Source organism: Ursus arctos, unplaced genomic scaffold (assembly GCF_023065955.2).
Source record: "Ursus arctos isolate Adak ecotype North America unplaced genomic scaffold, UrsArc2.0 scaffold_16, whole genome shotgun sequence".
Taxonomy (NCBI): domain Eukaryota; kingdom Metazoa; phylum Chordata; class Mammalia; order Carnivora; family Ursidae; genus Ursus; species Ursus arctos.
In genome coordinates this window covers 18804847-18822767 of record NW_026622830.1, presented here as the reverse complement: position 1 = coordinate 18822767, position 17921 = coordinate 18804847, and the positions used below count along the sequence as shown (strand labels likewise).

Below are 17921 nucleotides of genomic sequence, written 5' to 3'. Positions count from 1 at the left end.
ACTCTCCATTTATATAAAGAATTTGGTATTTGTTTATTTGTGTGTTGGGGGAAAGAGTTTATTTTTAAATCTGTTATTCATTTTTTTCAGCCTTTTATCTAATAGAGTTCTGTTCTACTGGAATCCTCTCTGCCTCCGACTGCCTTATTTTCTGACATTCAAAACCAACAGAATGGGGGCGACTGGGTGGCTCAGTCGTTGGGCGTCTGCCTTCGGCTCAGGGTGTGATCCCAGGGTTCTGGGATCGAGCCCCGCATCAGGCTCCCTGCTCAGCCTGCTTCTTCCTCTCCCACTCCCCCTGCTTGTGTTCCCTCTCTTGCTGACTGTCTCTCTCTCTGTCAAGTAAGTAAATAAAATCTTTTAAAAAAAAACCAACAGAATGCATTAAAATCTATAGTCTCCAACAGACCCTGCTACCTGGTCTCTCTGTGTCTCAATCTTCAATCCTTTTTCTCACTCCTCATCTCAATCCTCTTTGCCTCATCCTCGATCTGCGTAACTTCCCCGAGGGTGTCTGTGCGCCCCAGGATCAGTGTAATAAGGCCCCAACTTTCTACGTTGCCACTTGATTTAAAAAAACATATTCTCCAAAAAATATATGGAAATGGCAAAAAAACGATGCTTACAGACTTGAGAGATGCTGCAGATGCTATGTCTCTAAGCCAATGCAAAGAGGGGGCTAAGGAGAGAGGGTGCCCACTTTTATGGTGGGGGGGCTGTGCTTTCTCCACGTCTTCATTAGAGAGGTTAATTGGAAAGCAAGGGAGGCTGTGCCAGGGGCAGCTAGAGCTAGCCAGATGCCATTTTAAACTGGAAGCGTTTCAGCTGATTTCTTCGAGAACACACAAGGCTTTGCTCTACAGACACACTGCTAACTGGCACAAAGTGTACCTTCAGCCCACAGTCGGGCACTTGTCCCTTCCTTCTGCAGACACTCTGCCCCAGTCATTGCCTAACTATAGTCACCTGTCCTCACTATTCCTTTGTGGGGGGAAACTGATGTGATGTGTTCATGATTCCAGTGAAAACCAGATGGTCATGTCCTCAACTCCATTCAGAAATGAAGATTCCCTTCAAGAGTCAGAACGGATGGACAACCATGGCCTCCAGGCTCCAAAGTTTGTCCCAACTCAGCTGCACCCCCTGGTTACGCCAGAGTGTTTATAAGGTCCTGGAAATACCAGCTTCAGGAAAGACCTGAAGATCCTGGAAAGTCCACTGAACATCCTGCAAAGGCCACCTGAACCCACTCAGTTCTCTCTGGTTCATATGCCTCAGTTACCATCAAATTAAAACTTGGATGTGAGGTGACTCTGAAGGAACGAGAACCATCTTCCTGTAACTGCTGCAAATAATAGACACGTATCTGGGCACATACTTGTTGACAACGTGGTTTCAAAAGGTGATTTTAACAATCAAAAAAGAGGATACTCCTAGAAGGCCCAATCCTGAGGAGCCATACAGAAGAGACGCACAGGGAAAGGTGTGTGGAAAGAGGCCCACAGCTCGCCATTCTTCCAGCACCCTACATGGTCACCAACCTGGAAGCCCTTTGAATCTCATCGTTTTGGGTTTTTTGGAGGCTTCATTACATAAGCATGATTGATTAAATCATTGGCCATTGGTGATGGGGTGTGATACGCCAGCCCCTTTCCCTTCGCAGGAGGTCAGGGGGTGGGACTGAAAGTTCCAACTCTGTAACCACGTGGTTGGTTTCCCTGGCAACCAGCCCCCATCCTTAGGGGCTTTCCAAAAGTCACCTCATTAACAGAAACTCAGGTGTGGTTGAAAGGGGTTTGTTATAAATATCAAGACATTTTTATCGCTCTTATCACTTAGGAAATTCCAAGGGTTTTAGGAGCTCTGTGTCAGAAACTGGGATGAAGACCAAATATATATTTCTTATTATAAATCACAACGTCACACTCCCTTACTGCCCTGGGTGAGTTTAACTCTTTAGTGGTTGCAAAAAAAGAGAGAGTGGGGAGATGGATCAAAGCAAAAGTTTGCCATAGCTGACTGGACCCCAAGCCAGTTTTGCAAAATCACCAAGACAATGACTTCCACCACCTTCAGATGCAGGGTTTTTTGGGGTTTGGGTTTTTGTTTTGTTTTGTTTTGTTTTGATTTTTGGTTTGCTGAGTTTTTTTTCCTGAACTGGTGCTTTCAAGTAGGAAAAGTGAGACAACAATGGGGCTTCACATGTACTCAATTATTTCTTGTGTAAAACCACACCAACAGGAGAGGCTAGGGTGAGCTCTGTGACAGCAAGTTCACTATTATATCTCCAGTGCACTCAGACAGTATGGAAGGAAGGAAGGAAGGAAGGAAGGAAGGAAAGGAAGGAGGGAGGAAGGAAGGAAGGAATGATAGATATGAGCCATACACAAGAAACAGGCTCAATGATTCCCTTATTAATCCACAACTTGAGCCACTGTCTACAAGGTCTCAATTCTTGACCTTGGAGTAACCTTTCCTAAGTCCCACCTCTCCTGTGGTCACAACTTGGAGTCAAGACTGTACAGTTTCTTGCTCTTTACTAAACCTACATCTCCATCCACCTTGTTGACCAGGATGTGATCATCTTGTTCACCAAGTCATGTTCACCTTTTAATTCTATCTCATTAACTCTACTTCTTCCAACTAAATACAACATTAAAAGGAAAACAAAAGGTCATGCATGTACTCTATGACTCCCTCTTGGTCACAGCTGATCAGGACAGAAGTCAACATCTGACTCAAACCAGGCCAATCCCAGGGATGTGGAATTCCAACACACTCTAGACTGGGCACTGGAAGGAAGGAGGTCTTGAGAAGCTTGAGCTCAACCCAACACGTGGCCGGAAAAACTGAGAACACCAGTGGGCAAAAAGAAGAGAAGAGGCACATACATTGAAGTAGAAATAAGAGGCAGAAAGTAAGAGCTCTCCAGGCTCCAGAATGTTCCATACCTAGTTCCAGTTCCTCCCCGAGGCCAGGCTGCATTCTGTAAAACAGCCCTGGGCCCTTGTAATCAATTGTTCCATCTCAACAGCTTAAGCTAATACAAGCAGGCTTCTGCCATTACAACTACAAACAATGACAGAATAGCATGGACTGGCATGCTTGGTTCTTTCCCATCTTTGACTGACCCTTTCTATGAACTAGCCAACATGCTAAGCACTCTACAGTATATAAGCACTATATAGTTGTGAACTATATCGGAACTATATTACAGAAGATTCTAAGTAGGGGAATGACACAGTCTGGCCTATGAGATCTTCCTACACAGAGAATGGATTGGAGGAGAAGTAATATGTAAACAAGAGGCCACTGCAAAGAGCCAGGTGCAGGGACAGAGAAATGAAGAAAACTGGATACACTCAAGCACATTTTCTTTCAGTACTTACTGAGAAACTTCCATTTGCCAGATGCTGTGCTCAAACCAGGAATTCTGCAGAAAACAAGACAGCCAAGATTCCTACTTTCACAAGCTCACAATTTAGGGGGTCCACAAACAGCATCCAAATAGCCACCCAAATGCCACAAAAGAAATATAAAGCGCGGTGCGGTCTTTTCCATGGGGTAACCCTACTGGCACTGGGATCAAGGTGTGAGTGAGCTGAAATCTGTAAAAACACAGGAGTTCATTTTGCAGAAGGAGGCAAGGAAAGAGCACATACCCTGAGCTTGTATCTGAGGTTGACGACACCATGGAGAGTTCTCAGAATAGAAAGTTCGGGGTGGCTAGAGTACGGTATGATATTAAGCAGATAGAATCACTGGGGCCTGGGGGCTGATGAGAGGTGGAAGGAAGGGAGAGAGAATGACCAAGGATGACATCAGACCTCCAGCTTGGGCAACCAGAAGCATGGTGGTACCATGTCCTGGGAGAGAAGACTCAGGCAGAGGAGCGGAGGGGAAGGAAGCAGGAGGGGATGACTTGAGGACATGTAGACCGAGGTGTCTGTGAGACATTGGCTGGAGTCTAGTGACTAGAAGTTTGTAAAAATTAACTAAATCTATGCATGGGATCTGCCACATGGCATGTGTGTTCAATAAATGACAGTAAAAAGTATTGTTGTTTGTATTATGAATTAGATACAATAGCTCACATTTGGACTAAAATTCTAGTGGTTGTTTAATTTGTCTTCCAAATCAGAGAGTCAAAAAGGACACTAGTAATAAGTACTCTAAGAATCACGATTATACTAGGACTGTCCCTGGACAAATTGGGATGTCCGGTCACTCTAAGCACAACCCAAGTTCTCCCAGGAGCCCCGAAGCCTGCAGAGGAACAACAAAGACTGAGGAGCCCCTGGAACGTGACCTGCCCAGCACCTCCCTAGGACCCGGCCAGGACCAGCTCTTGATGGTCTCCTGGGTCCAACTGCCGGCGTTGCCTTCTCCTGCAGTGGTTGCTTGGAAGTTAAGTCTCCCTGGCATACCTAGCAAGGAGAAGAGTCAGATCCAGGCATGCTGTGAAGGCAGGGCAGTAGGGCTCTGACCATGTCCTAAGCAAGGAGGGCAGAGGAATCGCTCTGTTCTGTCAGGACCCATGTTGCTCAGCAGAGGCGGGACCAAAGAGACGTGTGGGTAGACCTCTCTGCCGCATTTTCCATGAGCTTTTCATCTTTCCTTTGGGTCAACTGACAGCTCTACTGGGCTTAAACTAGGATTCAGCTCCCCACAAAATCCACATAAAAAATACATATATATATATGTATATATTTATTATATAAATTATATATTTACATATATTTATATGTATGTATATTATATGTATATATACATATATATATATATATATATATATTTACATATATTTAACTCTAAGTGCCCTTTGAACCCTGAGCCCAGGTACTTTCGTCTAAAGACAGATACATTATAAGCCCTAAAAGACCATAACAAAATCAAAACCTTTAGTACTATTTAAAATTCTACTTACTGTTTCTCCTGATTACCAAAAAGCTGCCTGGTTGGGTTTTTTTGTTTGTTTGTTTGTTTTGGGGGGGGGGTTCCTCAAAAATAGGTATAGACAGAAAAATAAAAGCAGCTTCGGTCTCAGTACTCAGAAATAACCATGAAATTTCCAGTTTTCTATGCATATTTTTAAGTAAATCAGGATCATACTGAATAATGTTTTTATTGTCCCTTTCATTTTAAGATTTTATTTATTTGACAGAGAGAGAGCACAAGCAGGGGGAGAGGCAGAGGGAAAGGAAGACGCAAACTCCCTACTAATCGACTGAGCCACCCAGGCGCCCCTCTATTTGCCAATTTAATGGATGAAAATGATACCTTCTTATTTCATTTGGATTGTTTCACTGTTTCAATAATTTAAATTATTTCCAAAAAAGCAAACAAAGAAATAGAAAAGGTAGCCTCCTGGGGCGCCTGGGTGGCACAGCGGTTAGGCGTCTGCCTTCGGCTCAGGGCGTGATCCCGGGGTTCTGGGATCAAGCCCCACATCAGGCTCCTCCACTGTGAGCCTGCTTCTTCCTCTCCCACTCCCCCTGCTTGTGTTCCCTCTCTTGCTGGCTGTCTCTATCTCTGTCGCATAAAATAAAATAAAATCTTAAAAAAAAAAGAAAAGAAAAGAAAAGAAAAGACAAGTTGGCATCCTGCTGTCTGGATAGCTTGAGACATTCACAAAGTTCTCTGGGGTTTTGATTCTTCAGATCAAACCTGGGATTACAGCTCCATGATTTTCTGCCACATCTCAGCTGGCTTACACCCCATGCATATATGCAATCCTTTCAAACAGACAAGCCTGTGTTAGCTTCCAGGGCTGCCGCAACAACTTACCACAAACGCAGCGGCTTACAACAGACATTTACTCTCTGCGGCACTGGAGGCCAGAAGTCTAGGATCGAGGTGCCGGGAGGGCCGTGCTCCCTCCAGAGTCTCCAGCAGAGAATCCTTCCTTGCTTCCTCCAGCTTCGGGCAGCTGCTGCCATCTCTTAGCCGGTCTCTGCCTCTGTGCTCACACGGCCTTCTTCCTGTGTCTCTGTGTGTCTTCTCCTTTTCTGTCTTATGAGGACATCTGTCACTGGCTCTGTGACTTATCCAAATCCAGGATGATCTCGCCCCAAAATCCTGGCCTTAATTACATCTGAAAAGACCCTATTTCCAAAGAAGGGCATACTTGCAGGCTCTGGGGATTAGGACTTGCGACATGTCTTTTGGGGGAGAAGTCATTCAACGCACTGCAGTCCCAGAGCAGGGTCCTAGCTCGGAGTGTCCTTTGAGGTTCCCCATAGGAGGCATTCACTCCAGAGCCTTTAGAAGAACGGTGAGTGCCCTGTCCCCACTGAATCCAGAGCAAGAAACCGAGGAGAAATGGCTATCACCGAAGGAGAGATTTGTGTGACTTGTTTCTATAACCCCAAAAGAAACCCATTTTTTTTCTTTTTCAACCAACGTTTGTTGCTATGAATTGGGCCACCTGCCAACTTAGGGTGAACCGGGGCCCGAGGGGAGTGTCATGCGCTGGCCAACACAAAGCACCTACACCAGAAAACTCAGATTCCCAACGGCCAGGAAAACAAAACAAAACGGATTGCAGTAAAAGACAATCAAATGAGCAGTAACAGGACGTCTGAGCCAGTGCTTCCCCGGGGCGGAGAAGGGAGTGTTTCGGTTCCGACGGAGAAAATCCAGAAGGTGGGAGGCACTTAACCTGGGCGACCACTGAGCGGATCGGGAGGGAAGGTATTCCAGCAGAGTGTTTGGGCATGAACTCAGACATGTACACAGGTTGTCTATGGACCAAGAGGCCCTCCTGGTGTCCCTAGATGTGGGGGCAGCAGCAAGGCCAGACCCAGAGTCACCAAATCAGAAGGTCTTCGTTAAGGAAAAAATGCAAAATTATTAGTAACACAAAAGGAGGCACAAGGCTGACCTGTGCTCCCCCGCCCCCATAACAAGCCAGATACAAAAGGGTACTGCATGGCTCCATTTACATGAGGCCCTAGAACTGTCCAAATCTATCATGATGGAAAGTAGATTAATGGCGACGTGGGGCGGGAACATGCAGGGAGGATGACGTAAAGGGGAAAGAGGGAAAGGTCGGGGGGCGATGGAAGTGGTCTCTATCTTGATGGCTGCCCGGTGTATGTATTCATCAAAACTCACAACTATGCCTTTAGATGTATGTATTTCATTGTACACGAATTATACCTCAAGAAAGATGATTTTTAAAATAAATATATAAAAATTCAGGTACAAAAGGAATATTCATTTAGAATGAGAAAAGAAATAACTAACTGCAAGTTTTAAATGTTGACAAATACCACAAACGTGGCAATATCCAGAAAAACAGCCAAAGTGGGTGTTCCCTGACGGCTCGATGTACGTCTGGAATATTCTTTTCCCTGCGTGTTTTGGCTTCAATCTCTTTGTCTCTGCACTTGTCAATATCACAATTTTTTTTTAGTATCAATGGTGGGTCAGATTTCATTTTTTATTATTGATCATTTAGAAAATGTCCCCCCCCCCCCCCTTGGGGCGCCTGGGTAGCACAGTCGTTAAAGCGTCTGCCTTCGGCTCAGGGCGTGATCCCGGTGTTCCGGGATCAAGTCCCACATCGGGCTCCTCCGCTGGGAGCCTGCTTCTTCCTCTCCCACTCCCCCTGCTTGTGTTCCCTCTCTCGCTGGCTGTCTCTCTGTCACATAAATAAATAAAAAAAAAAATCTTAAAAAAAAAAAAAAAGAATTAAGAGAACCATTATTACTATTTAAAAAAAAAAAAAAAAGAAAATGTCCCCCAGTTTCCTAACTCTTTGTTAATATCTCCTCCATTTTTAGGATTGTCAGAACATTTGGCAAAGTCTTTATTACGTTCTCTCGTATTGGGGCTCTGAGACTTGTCAGAATTTCCCACAGACAAGCTTCCGGCTCTGTACATTTCTACTTGGTTTCTCCTCCATGCTGGGGGCACCACGGGACACGTCCATGCCATGACACAGCCGCTGGCCAAACCTTCATGTCACAACATGTCACGTGTCACATGTAGTCGGCACAATAGGTGGGACGAGTTTCCCTGGAGGCGATTTCTACACCAGGATGACGAGGACTTGCTTAACAATACATGGAAGCAACTGAAAATCACAGAACTATAAACCCAAACTCAGTGCATCCCCAGCTCGACCCGCTCTTAGCGGAGGCCCTGGAGCCACTCGGACAGTAAGAAGAGATGGAGGGACAGTAGAGAAGCCAAAGAAAACAGCCAGTGACTTTAACTTGTCTCTGTTAAAAAAAGAAAAAAAAAATCTTACTTTTGCAAATGCGGTGGCACCCTATGGGAACACATCGCCAGGACCCCCAGCAAGGGCCCTGAGCTGGAATTTCATAAGTGCACAGGGAAGCTTCCTCAGGGAAGGGGGCGTGGTCTAGATAATTTGGGTAAAGTGGCTGGGACCAGACCACAGAGGGCTTTGAAAGTCAGATGATGGACTTTTGCCTTTCACTTCCAAGCAGAGGAGAGCTACAAGGATCCTCCTTTTATTAAAAAAACAGCATGACTTTGCTTTAGTGGGATAACTCTGACAGTGATGGAAAGCATTGCAGGGCTGGGAGGGGGCTGGTGTTTGCTTTAGTTTCCTCCTTTAACTTAAGACATTTCTTATGGAATCCCCTCCTCCCCAAACAGACAAACAAAAACAGCTTTAACCTGTTTATTCGAGTGCATTGCAAAAAAAGACCCCACCTAATTCCAGCACACAGACATCATGAAGTCAAGAGCGTGCTTAAGAATAAGGACTGTGAAATCAAATTCCTCCGCTCAAAATTTGGCCTCCACACTTCCTACCTGTGTGACCTTAGGCAAACCACATGAGCTCCAGGACCCTCAGATGCCTCGTCTGTCAAATAAGAGAAATAGTAGGACCCAGGTGTAGAGTCCCTGCAAGTGAGTTAATGCACTCCAAGCACGCAGCTTCGTTTCTGACTCCCCCACTGTTAGCCATAGTTACTATTTCTTGACAGGCGCCTTCACCAGACAGATATGTTCCGTGGGATGCCTACCCCTGCAGGGTGTCTGTCCTGGTCCCTTATTGCCACCTCAGTCATGACACTATTCAGAGGCAGGCCAAGCATCCCACTTGATGCGGCAAGTTGGACGCACCCATTTCCTGAGTGAAGGATCTGGGGGGAGCTATAAGGTGCGGAGAGGTGAGTCACCACTCAAAAGGGACAGAGAGAGAACGAGAAGCCAAGACAAACTGTGTTAGTCAGGATTCTTCAGGTTTCAAAAGACAAAAGCCCAACTCCCACAAATTTAAGAACAAAGAGACAATATTGGCTCTCACAACCTAAGAAAAACAAGAAAGCTGGACTGCAGGCACATCTGCATCCAGGAGCTCGGAGCACGTTGTCAAGTGTCCCTCTTTGCTTCCAGCGTTATGATCTCTGCGCACTCCCTCCTTTTCTCCTCCGGCTGTCATGATGCAGAGGCAGATGGGAATGCCCCCCCCCCAAACTCCAGGCTTGCATCATTCCTACTTAGCAAACCAAGAGGACAGAGGTTGTACCCATGTATCAAAAGTGAGGGAAGAGTTGGTTGGCTTGGGTCACCTGGCCAGAGATGGTAGGTCCCTGTCCCTGGCAAGGCCACCAGACCCCCAAGGAGGGTAGGATGAGTGATACTTTCAATAGAGGGATGAAAGAACACGAAACAGAGATGATCGATGCCAGTTCCCAAGAGTTATCAAGGTGAAAGCCCACCATTGGATCTGCAACCAGCCCCCTATACCATAATTCCCATCCCAGGATGCTGGCTCCTTGCAGGCTTCTGACCGTGGGAGCCTGTCCCCCACCCAGACTCCCAGGCAGGCTGCCACCTGCTTTCTACCAGAGGCGACCTGGCTCCAAGGCCTGGGCTGTGGCTGCGGGCACCGAGTCAGGCTCTGAGCATCCCTGGGCCAGGGAGGTGGCTGAGTCAAAGGGCCTCAGGCCTCCACACAAGCTGCTCAGCCCTGCTGCTTTGAAAGATCGGGCGGCATTGAAAGATCTCGAGGCGGTGCAGGGCTGCTGTGCGCGTCCACTAATTGGAGATGGTGAAACATTCAGGGAAAATTCAGGTGCCAAATGCCTCTGCTAGAGGTGCGTTAAAAGTGTCCAGTAACTGAGCAACCCCAGTAGCAGGCCACCCTGGGGAATTTCCCGGCAGAAGCCACCGGGTGGATGAGTTCTCGGTCCCAGAGAAGCCTTGCACCCTCACCAGGCTCCGCGCCCCCTCCCGTCCGCAGGATCCGAGGCAACTTTCCTAACCTCTCTGACCCTCTGTTTTCTTAGTCCTAAAATAGAAATTACATACTTTCTCAGGAATAAGAAGATGATGACTATAGATCTATTGGGTTTTTTTTTCTTAAGTGCTGGCAAATTATATTTTTGATAAATTATACGTTTCTCAAAAGGGTCCCCTTCAAAAAGATTTCCAACATTTTAGTATGAACTGATTCACATGTTTTTTCATTATTTGGAAGGCCCATCTGCTGTATATGAGATCGGGCTCTCTTTTTCCTTTCTTGCTTTTGCACAGGGGCAACCTGTGATGTGTTGACCCTCCCCAGTGTTATCTGTGTATATTATTAATTTTTGCTCTTACTTTGTTTCCTTCCTTACTACACCTTTTGGGGGTTTAATCTATTATTTTTTCCTATCTTCTTAAGCTCATTATAAGCATTCAAAGCCATAAATATCACTCCAAGTACTGCTCAGGTACATTCTACAAGTTTTGATACATAGCATTTTCATTACTCTCTAGTCGTAACTCTTACCTATATTACATACGTTATTATTTCTCATTTGAGCCATGCACGCTTTAGAAATGGGTTTCTAAATTTCAAAAGTATATGTACTTTTTTTAAAGCTATCTTACTCATATTTACAGAGCAGGACACCTGGTGTATAATAAATGATCGAAGATTTTTGGAAGGCAAAACGAAAGAAGGGGAAGAAGGAAAAGACAAAAAGAGGGAAGGCTGGAGAGGGAGGTCACAGAGGGACCCTGATTGGTTTGAGGCCAAATTTAGCAGCTCTGCTGTTGGAGTGAACATCACAATGCTTAGATGTAAGCAGAGAGCAGCACACGCCCCCAGCCCCCACCCCGAACATCTCAGAGGAAATTCTGGAATATTTGAGTCTTAGACCCAGATGTTGTGCCTTCTGCGGCTCCTTCCCCTCCTGTGCCAGCCTGGCGCCCACCCCAGCCGGAAGAAGACGGGGCAGGCCGAATCTGCCAGCGGTCCCCTGGGCACGCCCTGGGAGGCAGGGGCAGGCAGAGTAAAGGGATAGCCTGAAGGACTGGAGCGGAGTTGGGGAAGATGTCAGCAGGTCAGGGATACGGGCAAGTTCCCTGCCGGCCGTGCCGCTGACTGCCTTCCTTCTGTGTCTCGTTTAAATCGCTTTTCCAGGCCTCGAGAAGGTCCAACAGCCGTGCAACCACACGTGCTCTCTTCAACCATCGCTCCCTGACAGTGGAATGACCGTGGCAGCCAGTCATCAGCCAGGCTGGTCACACGCAGGTGGCCCCACCCTATGTCATGCTCTGCGCTGCTCGGCCTTTCCTCCGTGCTCCCACTGACCCTGAACTCGGAGCTGGTCCACGGCCCGTCTGATCTCAGATCCACTCCCTGCCCTTCCTCTGCCTTGCTCTGCGGACGGCCTTCCCCAGGGTCCCGTGTCCCCTGGCTTCCTGGTAGTTTTGCTCCATGGGAAGCACTGGAGGAAGGTGAGGGCGGCCAGGGTATGCCCCTCAATTCTTTCTGGCAATAATTACAGCCCCACCTTGGCGCCCCCTCCTTCTGGGCACAAACTACCACGGTTTTAGCTTCTGCTGAGGGTCCTAACTCCCCAGATGTAACACCTCAGGCCCTGGGGGCGGCGGCAGCTTCCTGCTCTTATTTACACCTGGGCTGCCCCTCTCTCTCCAGTCACCTGTGTGACGAATTCCTTGTGTTAAATTCCCTCTGTTGGGAAGACCTAAAGCAATTCCCATTTCTTGGCTGGAAACGGACTAATACAAATCCATTTTACAGATGAAGCCTGGAGTGGAGTTCAGAGACATTAAGGAAGAAGGTATGGGACGGTCCGTAAAGGCGGTAGCAGCCCAGAGCCTGGGGCCAGGTGTGCCTCCCACAGTGGCTCATCCCAACATCTTGGGAGCTGTGTCCGCATTGGCAAAACTGATGATGGAGGATGCTGACAGCGAGTGTGTGGAACTGTTACAAAGATGAAATCGGCTAATACCTGTATCATTTCAGCGAAGCGGGAAGATGGGCATATGGCCACAGGACGAACAAGTGGCAGAAATAGGGTCCAGATCTCCCACCCAGGGCTCGCTCCCAAGCAGCCTGAATCAAGTTGTTCCTGGGTTGGATGCCCAGAAGGGATTTCCCATCCCAACCTCGCAGAGGGGATCTTTCCCCCAGAGATCTTCCCAGCGGTGCTCCTTTTCCGCCATCACCTCCACATGGAGCTGACCTCCGGTGTTCCCGCTGGATAACTGCGAGTGGCTTTCAAGGGGGTTTGTCCCACTCAGTTCTCATGGTGGGGGGGGGGGCACAGACCCCAGGTACGGCCGCAGAATGGACCACAGCCTCTCTGACCTCTGGCAGCCAGGAGGGCCAGTGGAGACCCCAACACACGGCCTTAGGTCGCTATGCCAGGAGCCTCGTGGGCCAGCCCAGAGGTATAAGTGAGCTCTGCCACCAGCCCTTCCAATCTGCAGCCGGCAGTCCTCACTCCCCACCTCCAGGAGCCAGGTCTCCAGTTCCTCTATTAGGACTGGCCTGGCCACTCACCAGTGAGGGACAGACTGCAGCCGGGGAGCACGGAGTCTCACACTGCCCTGGCTTCCCTAGGATCAGATGCCTCAGGCCCCGGGACTCCGAGCACGGTATAGAATATACGGTCGATCTCCACTTGCGTCCTCTGGGAGAAACCCTTCTCTGCCCATCCACACTGAAGTCTCTGCCATCCACCAGCGGCTTCGGGAACGAATCTCTGGAATGCACCAGAGACTTGGACCCAGGAAGGAAGGATCCCAGAGCATACTCAGCCCTCTACAGACAGGGCATCCCGGAGAACGCCCTGGAGTAGCTGTCCCCTCAAAACAGCCCCATTGGGAGCATCCCAGATGGTTTGCTCCCGTGGGTGGGTCCAGGTCCCCAGAGCAGTTTACGCATATGGTGACCAATATGATCGTTCCTTCATCAAAACTGCCGTGGGTTACAACAGCACATGTCCTGTAACAGAAACATGCTGCCCCCCTTTTCTGCAGGGGGCTACACATGCAGAAAATCACGGCAGGCTCAAATCCAGCCCTTTATGAGCTCCGGAGTTTTCATTATTTTGTTGCCTTTAATATTATTCTAAAAACCATAACCTCTTCAGTAACATAGGTATATGACTAGAAAGCTAATAATCTCCCTTAACTTCCAGAGGAACCTCGATGTTAATAACCTAGTATAGTCATATGTCCTTTTTACTATATTTATAAGACACATTCAGGGTTTGAGGTTTGGGGAAATGGGTTGTTTCATTTTGTTTTTTGCTTTTGTTTTTACGAAACATGGGATCCCATGATATAGATTACAAATGGCTTTTCTCAGCCAACAGATCATACTTTGCACTCATACCTGATTCTTGCCGAGAGCCTGTGTCCTATGCAGTAACACAACATAGCCAGCCATTGCCCTAGCAATGAGTGGGAAATACACTTCCACAGTGTCTGCCACTGGCATTGGGATGTTTGTGCGCTCTAACAGTTAGCATTACTCAAACCCAGGAGCTCTCCAAGTATGGTTACCAGACCAACCCGCAGCGGTAGCACCTAGGAAATGTTTAGAAGTACAAAATTTGGGCTCCAGAAGCTCCCACAGTGAGGGTAGGAGGTGTCCCAGCACTCCGCGTTTTAGCAAGCCCTACAGGTCATTCTGACGCATGTTCCCATTGGAGACCCGCAGCCTGCAAGGACCATGCCCATTTGTTTGTCCTCCACAAACAATTGCAGCAATTCCCAAAGTGTTTTCTCTGAGTGTAAGAAGCCAAGAAGCTTCTAGATGTGCAAAGTTAGATGCAAGCAACTTTAGCTTGCTTGCTACCCCATTAGTTGGTGAACTCATTCCTTCACTTTCCCAGGATGTCTTGAACTCATGGGTACAGACATAAAGCAGACATATGCCACCATCTAACATATTTGGAAAAATAGGACAAGCAAATTTTCCCTGAATGGACTAGATATCTGGTGGGATTCTTCCTTAGGTGCAAAGAGATTGCAATTGGTGAGTTCTGCAAAAGACCAACCATCTGGAACGAGCAGACATGGAAGGAATAATAGTGCCCAAAGTCTCACCACTCATCAGCACCTCTGAGGCTCGGCTTTTGCTTCTCGAAAACTGGGGATACTAAAACCTACCTGCCAGGCTGTTGGTCCACACTGTACTTGGCGGCCCCCCAAGTGAAGACTGGCTGTCAGCTTAGTGTCCAACGCATCTCTGTGACGGTCGAGAGAACGAAGCAATGAGAGGAGTTCACAAGTTATCTCAGGAGAATGCCACTTTCCTATGCTGCCTTCATCCCAAGAGTCAGAGCATGTGTCCCTGCTCTGTTCCGTAAGAGGTCCCTGGGAGGCAAGCTTGGGTGGGGGTGAGCACGCTGTGGGGGGTGGGGAACGCATTAAGCCACCTGAGAGGTCCCAAGTCTCCATTCAGGCGCTAGGAATGAAAGGTGTATAGGTTGGGGAAAGGGGGTTCAAACTTCCAAGTGCATCAGAATCCCCTGGGGGCTTATTCAGTCACGGATGCCTGGGCACCCTCCCCCCAGGAGTTTTCAGATTAAGGAAATCCAAGATGGTACCTGCGAGTTTGCATTGCTCACATGCTGCCAGGGGATGCCGGTGATGCTGACCCAGCGCCCACACTCAGGCCCATCGGGTTACAGGCATGCCAGCTGTCATAACAGACAAACTCCCAAGGGTCCGTGGCTTGTCCCAAGGAACGTGTATATGCTACTGGGTAACTGTGTAATCCGGGTGCTCTTGGTTGGCGGGGGGTCTGCTCCACTCAGTCCTGCTGGAGGCTCTGCCAGAGTCATCATTCCCACCCCACGCCATCGGCCAGGACTTGGGGTCACCCCACCTTATGCCAAAGGACCTGGGAACTATAGTCCTTGGGTGGACGGTTGCTTCTCCATAGCAAGCCGCTTCTTCCCGGCTGTGCAAGAACAGGACAAGCCAAAGGCCAGGGCGGCAAATGGCAAGTGTTTTCCCATCCCCAAGCCCTGTCCTGGCCCCTGGGAAGTGGGTTAGTCCAGCCACCGCCCCAGAGCTGCAAATGTCCTGCCAGCAGAACGCACTTCGGACAGTAGCGGGAACGAGGCGCAGAGTCCCTTCCCAGTGACAGGGACATAAGCTCACCAACGTCTCCACCCCCTGCCCTGTCCTCTCAGGGTGCAGCGTGATAGAGCAGAACCACGGGCTTGCGATCAGAGAGAAGAGCCGTCACTTACCATTGTGTGACCTTGGGTCTCTCCGATCCTGGCATTTACTGAGCACCTGCCACCTGCCAGCCCCATGTAAACCCCACCGCTCTCAGGCACTTTGCATGTGGATGAAGGGCTCCCATGCCCAGCTGTGCATTAAAAACACTTGGTGACCTTTAAAAACATATAAAGCAAAAGCTTATTTTAAAATATTACGTCTAGGGGCACCTGGGTGGCTCAGTCCATGAAGTAAGTATCTGCCTTTTGCTCGGGTCGTGATCCAGGGGTCCTGGGATTGAGTCCTGCCTCAGGCTCCTGCTTCTCCCTCTGCCTCACTCTCTCTCTCTCCCTCTCTGACTCTCAAGAATAAATAAATAAAACCTTTGAAAAAACAAAATAAAATAAAATATGATGTTTCCCCTAACGTTCACTTGGCAACAAAGAAGCCATCTTCGGACCCACACTCACGCTAGGTGATACAAGCAGGAGCGCAGATTGGAGGCCCATAGATCATGGCTGGTGAGGGCGCTGCTGCAGGTTGGCGGGGTAAGTTTAGCTAAGCTGGGACTAAGTTTAACCCCTCCCTGCCAATTTTGGAGTTCACTTGGGCCCCCGGAGACCTCTCGCCTGAGATTTGGAAGGTGGAAGTGAAGCAGCAGCGGGGAACATTCTGTGTAAGCTCAGAAGGCCTGCAGGGTCTGTGGGGCTGTTGGGGCGCAGGCATGTTGCTGGCCTGCAGGCTCGCCAGGGTAACGTGCGGCAGCCCCCGGACCACACCTGCCCCGGCCCCCAATCAGCTCTAGCCCCTCCCCGGCTTCCCCAAGTCTTAGGCCAGGAGCACATTGAGCTCTGTGACACAGGACATCAGCCTCTGCAGGATGTCACTTGCGTGTCATTGAAGTTGGGGACCCAAAAGTCCTTGTGCGTTCCAGCTTGGGTTCCGTTTGTCCCTGCTCTCTGCTCACGTCTGTCTTTCCCTCTTGACTGCTTGCCCTGTCGACAACTTCCCGGAGACTGTTGACTCTGCTCCGACCATCGGGTGGGACCAGATCCTCAATGTCTGGCTTCATATCACTCACTTTTAGTGGTTTTGCTTCTCTGCCTAACACCTGATAGATGCTTTTCTTTTTACAGGCTCATTTAGTTTCCACAGCCGCCCGTAAGGAAGGTCTTGCTGATCCCATTTTAGAGATGAGCAAAATGAGGATCAAAGAGGCTAAGCCATTTGTCCCAGATCCCACAGCCAGGGAGCAGGGAGGGGAGCTGGACTTGAACCCAGGTGCTCTTCACCACATGGTACGTTGTGGCCCCATGAGATAGTCAACACTGGGTTCCCACCTGTGTCTGTGCCCAGATCCCTCCTCCGGCCCCTCATTGCTCTGGAGGAAGGGTCTTCCTCGGCCGGGGTTTGCTACCTGCAGAGAGCAAATGGCCACTGTCTTCCCTTCGCTTTTGCCCTTCCATCTCTGGCCGGAGTTCCGGGTGGGCTAATTACACCATTTCGTCATAAACCAACTGGAGAAGGAAAAATGCTCTCTTGGAAGATTCACAATGTAACTCAAAGCCCAGAAGAGCACGTCCTTCGAAACCATTCTGCTTTTATGTACAAGACTCATGGGGATGAGAGAGGGAGGCCCCTCAGGGAACAGGTGCAGAGGCCTGTCCATGGGGAACGGCGCAGCAAGGCCAGCAGGAGAAGACACGGGAGGGAGACAGATCAGGTGGGAGCATGACCAAGGGGAAAGGAGCAAAACAGCAAAGACAAGTACTAGAGAGACAGAGAGGGACACGCAGAGGAGAAAACAGAGGAGTCAGACAGTAGAAATAGAACACAGAATAGAAGGGGGGCAACAGGTAAGAGGTAGCGATAAAGCTGGAGGAAGGAAAGAGTATAACGAAAGAGAATACAGCAGACTGCAAGCCAGAGACTGAGACAGAGAGAGAAAAAGGGAGAGACAGAGGGAGACATGCCATGCTGGTCAGGATCCTACCTAATTCACGCTTCCTCCTGGCCCCAAGTTCCCCAGGAAAGGCTGAGGGGGCAGCAGAGACACCGTGAGGAGGGAGGGGCCGCAGGGCTCCTGGCCTGGCTCAAGGGACGTTGGCCGTGCTGGCAACCCTCCCCAAAGCAGACAGCGCCGCTGAGTCAGCTCCTTTCTTCCCAGCCCCACCTGCCCCACCTCTGGGGCTAATATTCTGGGGATAATTACAGAAAGCCTGCCCGACTGGGATTTATGAGCCCGGAGAGAGCTCGGCTACTGGAGGGGTGGGCAGACACGAGGAGGGAGAATGGTCACCGCCACCCACTGAGCTGGCCACTGAAGGTTTCTGCCACCTGGAATAGGCCTTCCTCAGACACCCACAGACAAAAGGTGTCTGAGGCCCCAAGAAAAAAAGGGAGATCTGTCCAGACTGAAGCCTGGGCCACAAAATCAAATCGTCTATCGTTCAGACAAT

At 49.0% G+C, this 17921-nt stretch overlaps 1 long non-coding RNA gene across 6 annotated transcripts in view; it reads right to left on the bottom strand.

Annotated features, from left to right (window-relative positions):
• Positions 1–15357, bottom strand: part of LOC123001289 (uncharacterized) — a 61248-nt gene extending 45891 nt beyond the window's left edge. For 3 of the 6 annotated variants that reach the window (XR_008959357.1, XR_008959358.1, XR_008959359.1), the window contains exon 1: positions 14401–15356. This is a non-coding gene — a long non-coding RNA (uncharacterized LOC123001289). Of the gene's footprint in view, positions 1–14400 lie in introns of all 6 variants that reach the window. The other 3 variants (XR_008959361.1, XR_008959362.1, XR_008959360.1) reach the window with 2 other exon arrangements.
• Positions 15358–17921: the final 2564 nt, after the last annotated feature.